Raw genomic sequence first — 8,807 nt, 5'->3', positions numbered from 1 at the left:
TACCCCGGCCGGGCTCAGAGTATAGCTCCGACAGCACAGGAGTATACAGGAATCGCACTTCTCACACTATATACCCCGGCTGGGCTCAGAGTATAGCTCCGACAGCATAGGAGTATACAGGAATCGCACTTCTCACACTATATACCCCGGCTGGGCTCAGAGTATAGCTCCGACAGCACAGGAGTATACAGGAATCGCACTTCTCACACTATATACCCCGGCTGGGCTCAGAGTATAGCTCCGACAGCATAGGAGTATACAGGAATCGCACTTCTCACACTATATACCCCGGCCGGGCTCAGAGTATAGCTCCGACAGCACAGGAGTATACAGGAATCGCACTTCTCACACTATATACCCGGCCGGGCTCAGAGTATAGCTCCGACAGCACAGGAGTATACAGGAATCGCACTTCTCACACTATATACCCCGGCTGGGCTCAGTGTATAGCTCCGACAGCACAGGAGTATACAGGAATCGCACTTCTCACACTATATACCCCGGCTGGGCTCAGAGTATAGCTCCGACAGCATAGGAGTATACAGGAATCGTACTTCTCACACTATATACCCCGGCTGGGATCAGAGTATAGCTCCGACAGCATAGGAGTATACAGGAATCGCACTTCTCACACTATATACCCCGGCCGGGCTCAGAGTATAGCTCCGACAGCATAGGAGTATACAGGAATCGCACTTCTCACACTATATACCCCGGCTGGGCTCAGAGTATAGCTCCGACAGCACAGGAGTATACAGGAATCGTACTTCTCACACTATATACCCCGGCTGGGCTCAGTGTATAGCTCCGACAGCATAGGAGTATACAGGAATCGTACTTCTCACACTATATACCCCGGCTGGGCTCAGTGTATAGCTCCGACAGCATAGGAGTATACAGGAATCGCACTTCTCACACTATATACCCGGCTGGGCTCAGAGTATAGCTCCGACAGCACAGGAGTATACAGGAATCGCACTTCTCACACTATATACCCCGGCCGGGCTCAGAGTATAGCCCCGACAGCATAGGAGTATACAGGAATCGCACTTCTCACACTATATACCCCGGCTGGGCTCAGAGTATAGCTCCGACAGCATAGGAGTATACAGGAATCGCACTTCTCACACTATATACCCCAGCCGGGCTCAGAGTATTGCCCCGACAGCACAGGAGTATACAGGAATCGTACTTCTCACACTATATACCCCGGCCGGGCTCAGAGTATAGCTCCGACAGCACAGGAGTATACAGGAATCGCACTTCTCACACTATATACCCCGGCTGGGCTCAGAGTATAGCTCCGACAGCACAGGAGTATACAGGAATCGCACTTCTCACACTATATACCCCGGCTGGGCTCAGAGTATAGCTCCGACAGCATAGGAGTATACAGGAATCGTACTTCTCACACTATATACCCCGGCCGGGCTCAGAGTATAGCTCCGACAGCATAGGAGTATACAGGAATCGCACTTCTCACACTATATACCCCGGCTGGGCTCAGAGTATAGCTCCGACAGCACAGGAGTATACAGGAATCGCACTTCTCACACTATATACCCCGGCCGGGCTCAGAGTATAGCTCCGACAGCATAGGAGTATACAGGAATCGCACTTCTCACACTATATACCCCGGCTGGGCTCAGAGTATAGCTCCGACAGCACAGGAGTATACAGGAATCGTACTTCTCACACTATATACCCCGGCCGGGCTCAGTGTATAGCTCCGACAGCAGAGGAGTATACAGGAATCGCACTTCTCACACTATATACCCCGGGCTGGGCTCAGAGTATAGCTCCTGACAGCACAGGAGTATACAGGAATCGCACTTTCTCACACTATATACCCCGGCCGGCTCAGAGTATAGCTCCGACAGCATAGGAGTATACAGGAATCGCACTTCTCACACTATATACCCCGGCTGGGCTCAGAGTATAGGTCCGACAGCACAGGAGTCATTACCAGGAATCGCACTTATCCACTATATACCCCGGCTGGCTAGAGTATAGCTCCGACAGCACAGGAGTATACAGGATCGCACTTCTCACACTATATACCCCCGGCTGGGCTCAGAGTAGAGCTCCGACAGCATAGGAGTATACAGGAATCGCACTTCTCACACTATATACCCCAGGCCGGGCTCAGAGTATAGCTCCGACAGCATAGGAGTATACAGGAATCAGCACTTCTCACACTATATACCCGGCTGGGCTCAGAGTATAGCTCCGACAGCATAGGAGTATATAGGAATCGCACTTCTCACACTATATACCCGGCCGGAGCTCAGAGTATACGCTCCGACAGCACAGGAGGTATACAGGAATCACACTTCTCACACTTATATACCCCGGCTGGGCTCAGAGTATAGCTCCGACAAGCATAGGAGTATACAGGAATCGCACTTCTCACACTATATACCCCGGCTGGGCTCAGATGTATAGGTCCGACAGCACAGGAGTATACAGGAATCGCACTTATCACACTATATACCCCGGCTGGGCTCAGAGTATAGCTCCGACAGCACAGGAGTATACAGGAATCGCACTTCTCACACTATATACCCGGCTGGGCTCAGAGTATAGCTCCGACAGCATAGGAGTATACAGGAATCGCACTTCTCACAGTATATACCCCGGCCGGGCTCAGAGTATAGCTCCGACAGCATAGGAGTATACAGGAATCGCACTTCTCACACTATATACCCCGGCTGGGCTCAGAGTATAGCTCCGACAGCACAGGAGTATACAGGAATCGCACTTCTCACACTATATACCCCGGCCGGGCTCAGAGTATAGCTCCGACAGCATAGGAGTATATAGGAATCGCACTTCTCACACTATATACCCCGGCCGGGCTCAGAGTATAGCTCCGACAGCACAGGAGTATACAGGAATCGCACTTCTCACACTATATACCCGGCTGGGCTCAGAGTATAGCTCCGACAGCACAGGAGTATACAGGAATCGCACTTCTCACACTATATACCCCGGCTGGGCTCAGAGTATAGCTCCGACAGCACAGGAGTATACAGGAATCGCACTTCTCACACTATATACCCCGGCCGGGCTCAGAGTATAGCTCCGACAGCATAGGAGTATACAGGAATCGCACTTCTCACACTATATACCCCGGCTGGGCTCAGAGTATAGCCCCGACAGCACAGGAGTATACAGGAATCGCACTTCTCACACTATATACCCCGGCTGGGCTCAGAGTATAGCTCCGACAGCATAGGAGTATACAGGAATCGCACTTCTCACACTATATACCCCGGGGAAGTCGGCAAGTCTAACAATACCGGAGACCAACCATTAGCAGTGACAGTGTCGGCCGTTCTTTGCATAGTGTTACTAGAGGCAGCAATATTTTAAAACTGCACATTAAGGTGAATTTTTTCGTTTCTTTACCTTTTAAACTGAAGAATAAAAGTTATATTTTAACCAATAGGTAAAACCGGGTATTACGTGAGTCGCCCTCAGGATAGAGCTTACAGTGACAAGGAGAGCGCGCGGCCGTGAGCGCGTACGGGCAACAGAATTCAGCGGAATTTATTGGCGAGAATTCAGTAGTCTGAACCTGCCCTAATGATTCACTCATCGCTATTCAAAGGGCCCTATTCCACCGGACGATTATCGTTTGCATAATCGTTAACGATTAACAATCTCAAACGTCCGCTATTGCGAAAGAACTGAAAACGTTCACTCATTTCCATGGAACGATAATCGTTACTTATGATCGTATTTGCGATCATTTTTCTTCGTTATTTATTCTCTATTGCGTTCGTATCTATTGCGAACGACCGAACAATGTCTTATTCAATGCGAACGATTTGCAAACGTTTTGCGAACGAGCAACGATAAAAATAGGTCCAGGCCAGGTCTTATGCTACGTTTACACGGAACGATTATCGGGCGAATTTTCGCGATAACGATCGAATTTGAACGATAATCGTACGTGTAAACGCGGCGAACGATCGATAATTCGTTCATTTTGATCTTTTAACATGTTCTGAAATCGTCGTTCGCAAAAAATTTGCCGATCGTTCCGTGTAAACAGTCGTTCACTGATTTTACCTCTGCGTGAGATAGGCTTAACCCCTTAGCGACCCATGACGTATCTGATACGTCATGGCGCCGCGGGGGGTGTTCAGAGCGCTCTGAACGGCGCTGATCCCGGCTGACACGTGCAGCCGGGCAGTGCCTCTGTTAGCCGGCGCGGGTCCCGTTGCCGCGCCGGCTAATTAAGCACTTCAATGCAGCTGTCAAACCTGACAGCTGCATTGAAGTGCTTTATGCACAACATCCCTGGTGTCTAGTGGGTCGGATCTTCTTCTGCCCGTGCCGGGCCTCAGCGTCGGAATGACGCTGATCCCGGCTCGGCAATAGATTGCTATGGCCTGCAGCAGGCCATAGCAATCTATGACCGATCTAATGGATCTTTGCTGTGTATATACACAGCATTGATCTCTATGAGAGATCAGTGCTATGTATATACAAGTCCCCCAGGGGGATCAGTGCTGTGTATATACAAGTTTCCCAGGGTGATCAGTGCTGTGTATATACAAGTCCCCCAGGGTGATCAGTGCTGTGTATATACAAGTCCCCCAGGGTGATCAGTGCTGTGTATATACAAGTCCCCCAGGGTGATCAGTGCTATGTATATACAAGTCCCCCAGGGGGATCAGTGCTGTGTATATACAAGTCCCCCAGGGTGATCAGTGCTGTGTATATACAAGTCCCCCAGGGGGATCAGTGCTGTGTATATACAAGTCCCCCAGGGGGATCAGTGCTGTATATATACAAGTACCCCAGGGGGATCAGTGCTGTGTATATACAAGTCCCCCAGGGGGATCAGTGCTGTGTATATACAAGTCCCCCAGGGTGATCAGTGCTGTGTATATACAAGTCCCCCAGGGTGATCAGTGCTGTGTATATACAAGTCCCCCAGGGGGGCTTCTAGTCCATGTAAAAAAAAAGTCCCCTCCCCTAATAAAAGTCCAAATCACCCCCCTTTTCCCATTTTATAAATATAAATTAATAAATAAACAAATAAATAAACATATTTAGTATCGCCGCACACGTAATCGCCCGAACTATTAATTAATCACATTCCTGATCTCGCACGGTAAATGGCGTCAGCGCAAAAAAATCCCAAAGTGCAAAATTGCGCATTTTTGGTCGCATCAAATCCAGAAAAAATGTAATAAAAAGCGATCAAAAAGTCGTATATGCTCAATCAAGGTACCGGTAGAAAGAACGCATCATGGTGCAAAAAATGACACCTGACACAGCCCCATAGACCAAAGGATAAAAGCGCTATAAGCCTGGGAATGGAGAGATTGTAAGGCACGTATATTTGGTAACAATGGTTTGAATTTTTTACAGGCCATCAGATACAATATAAGTTATACATATTATATATCATAGTAATCGTAACGACTTGAGGAACATGCATAACAAGTCAGTTTTACCATAGGACGGACGGCGTAAATGCAAAACTCTCCGAAATCAAAACAATTTCGTTTTTTTTTTCAATTTGACAGCGCAAATGATTTTTTTCCGGTTTCACAACATATTTTATGGAAAATTTATGCCTGTAATTGCAAAGTACAATTGGTTTCGCAAAAAATAAGCGCTCATATACGTCTCTAGGTGAAAAAATGCAAGCGCTATGGACTTTTAAACATAAAATGGAAAAAGCAAAAGCGCAAAAACGAAAATTGGCTTGGACCTTAAGGGGTTAAGCGATCGCAAAACGATCGCAAAACAAATTTTCTGTACAATGTATCTTTCCATCTAAACGCTGATCGTTATAAAAAAAATCGTTGATCGCACGATCGGGCCAATAATCGCCTCGTGTAAACTTAGCATTAGGGTACTATTACACCAAGCAATTTTTCGGCGATTATTGATAAACGATCTTAAACGACCGCCAAGGCAAACGACCCGAAATCGTTCACCCAATTACATGGAACGATGATCGTTATTTATGATCGTTCTTGTGGTCGTTTAGTCGTCGGTATTGCGTACATTTCAGCTGCGAATTCTTATTCCACCGAACGATGTGCGAACGATGTGCGAACAGTCAAACGATAAAAATAGGTCCGGATCCTATTAAACGATCAACGATTTCTCGTTGGTCGTTTAATCGTTGCCTGCTATTACAGGAAACGATTATCGTTCAAATCCGAACTATTTAACGATTTTTCGAACGATAATCGCTTCGTGTAATACCAGCCTTAGGGCCCTATTCCACCGGACGATTATCGTTCAGATTATCGTTAAATCGTTTGAATCTAAACTATAATTGTTCGGTTGAAATGCAGTTAACGATTAACGACCGAACGAGAAATCGTTGATTGCTTCATAAGACCTGGACCTATTTTTATCGTTAATCGTTCGCATTGAATAGTGGTACTTTTAAACGGAGCGATAATTCGCACGATCGCGCTATTAACGATTTTGAATGAACAATGTTTTTTTTATAACGATCAGCGTTTAGACGGAACGATACATCGTACGGAAAATTCGCTATGCGATTGTTTTGCGATCGTTTAACCCTTAGACGACCCAGGGCGTATAGTTACACCATGGAAGTCTGTCCCCAAACGACCTAGGGCGTAACTGTACGTCCTCGGTGTTTTTCTGGCTATGAAGCGCGCTCCGGAGCGAAGTGCGCTTCATAGCAGGTGGGGGGCAGCTGCAATCAGCAGCCGGGACCTCACCGGTAATGACACGCTGCAGCGATCGCGCCGCCGCGTGTCATTAACTCCGGCGTTTAAGTGTAAGTGACAGGGGGAGTCCCCTGTCACTTACCGATCGGGACCCCCGCAGTGTGATAAAACTCATCAATGCTAGGCCTATGGCCACAGGCAGGCTCAATGAGCAGATTACCGATAACACTGATCAATGCTATGGCCACAGGCCGGCTCAATGAGCAGATCGCCGATAACACTGATCAATGCTATGCCTATGGCCACAGGCAGGCTCAATGAGCAGAGCGCCGATAACACTGATCAATGCTATGCCTATGGCCACAGGCAGGCTCAATGAGCAGATCGCCGATAACACTGATCAATGCTATGCCTATGGCCACAGGCAGGCTCAATGAGCAGATTACCGATAACACTGATCAATGCTAGGCCTATGGCCACAGGCAGGCTCAATGAGCAGATTACCGATAACACTGATCAATGCTAGGCCTATGGCCACAGACAGGCTCAATGAGCAGATTACCGATAACACTGATCAATGCTAGGCCTATGGCCACAGGCAGGCTCAATGAGCAGATCACCGATAACACTGATCAATGCTATGCCTATGGCCACAGGCAGGCTCAATGAGCAGATTACCGATAACACTGATCAATGCTATGCCTATGGCCACAGGCAGGCTCAATGAGCAGATTACCGATAACACTGATCAATGCTAGGCCTATGGCCACAGGCAGGCTCAATGAGCAGATCGCCTATCACCAGTGGCGGATTAAATGTACCCTGGGCCCCGGGCTGTCCACCCAACCTGGGCCCCCCCCCCAGTCAATTCGCCCACATTATAATCTGCTACTGCGTCCCCCCCCCCCCCCCACTGTCCCCTATAAACACTGCCTGCCTGCCTCCCCTCCCTGCTGGCCCCAATAAACATAATGTTTGGTCCCTTGCTGCTACCCCCAGTAAGCATTGCCCACCCCACCTCCACTGCCCCCAATAAACATATCGCCACCTCACCTGGTCCCCTGATGTTGCCCCCCCCAAGGTCACAGCAGCACAGAGGATGTCAGGAGAGGAGGGTGCTGATCTATAGGGGAGGTCCCAGCAGCACAGAGGATGTCAGGAGAGGAGGGGGCTGATCCTATAGGAGATAGTCCCCCTTTATAGATGGTCTCCCTCTTTCCCCCCTTATAGATGGTCCCCCTCTTTCCCCCCTTATAGATGGTCCCCCTCTTCCCTCTCCCCCCTTATAGCTGGTCCTCTTTTCCCCCCTTATATCTGGTCCCCCTCTCCCCCCCTCCCTTTATAGATGGTCCCCCTCTCCCCCCTCCCTTATAGATGGTCCCCCTCTCCCCCCTTATAGATGGTCCCCCTCTTCCCCCCTTATAGATGGTCCCCCTCTTTCCCCCCTTATAGATGGTCCCCCTCTCCCCCCTTATAGCTGGTCCTCTTTTCCCCCCTTATATCTGGTCCCCCTCTCCCCCCTCCCTTTATAGATGGTCCCCCTCTCCCCCCCTCCCTTATAGATGGTCCCCCTCTCCCCCCTTATAGATGGTCCCCCTCTCCCCCCTCCCTTATAGATGGTCCCCCTCTCCCCCCTTATAGATGGTCCCCCTCTCCCCCCTCCCTTATAGATGGTCCCCCTCTCCCCCCTTATAGCTGGTCCCCCTCTCCCCCCTTATAGATGGTCCCCCTCTCCCCCCTTATAGATAGTCCCCCTCTCCCCCCCCCCTTATAGATGGTCCCCCTCTCCCCCCTCCCTTATAGATGGTCCCCCTCTCCCCCCTCCCTTATAGATGGTCCCCCTCTCCCCCCTCCCTTATAGATGATCCCCCTCTCTCCCCCCCCCTTATAGCTGGCCCCCCTTTTCCCCCCCTTTATAGATGCCCCCCAGTGAGTAAATAACACAAAAATAACAAAATATAACTCACCTACCCTGCGTTCCCCCGTCGATCCTCTCTCCGGCTGATGCGCGGCTGCCAGGGGTGTCCCGTCCTCTCCCCGGCAGCGCGCGCATCACACAGCTCCTAGTGCCGCCTGGGCCCTGATTTCTGGTACGTGCGCTCTCGGTACCGGAAGTCAGGGCCCCAGGCG

The sequence above is a fragment of the Dendropsophus ebraccatus genome, chromosome 13 (genome assembly GCF_027789765.1).
Source record: "Dendropsophus ebraccatus isolate aDenEbr1 chromosome 13, aDenEbr1.pat, whole genome shotgun sequence".
Lineage (NCBI taxonomy): Eukaryota > Metazoa > Chordata > Amphibia > Anura > Hylidae > Dendropsophus > Dendropsophus ebraccatus.
This window is presented reverse-complemented; position numbering follows the sequence as displayed.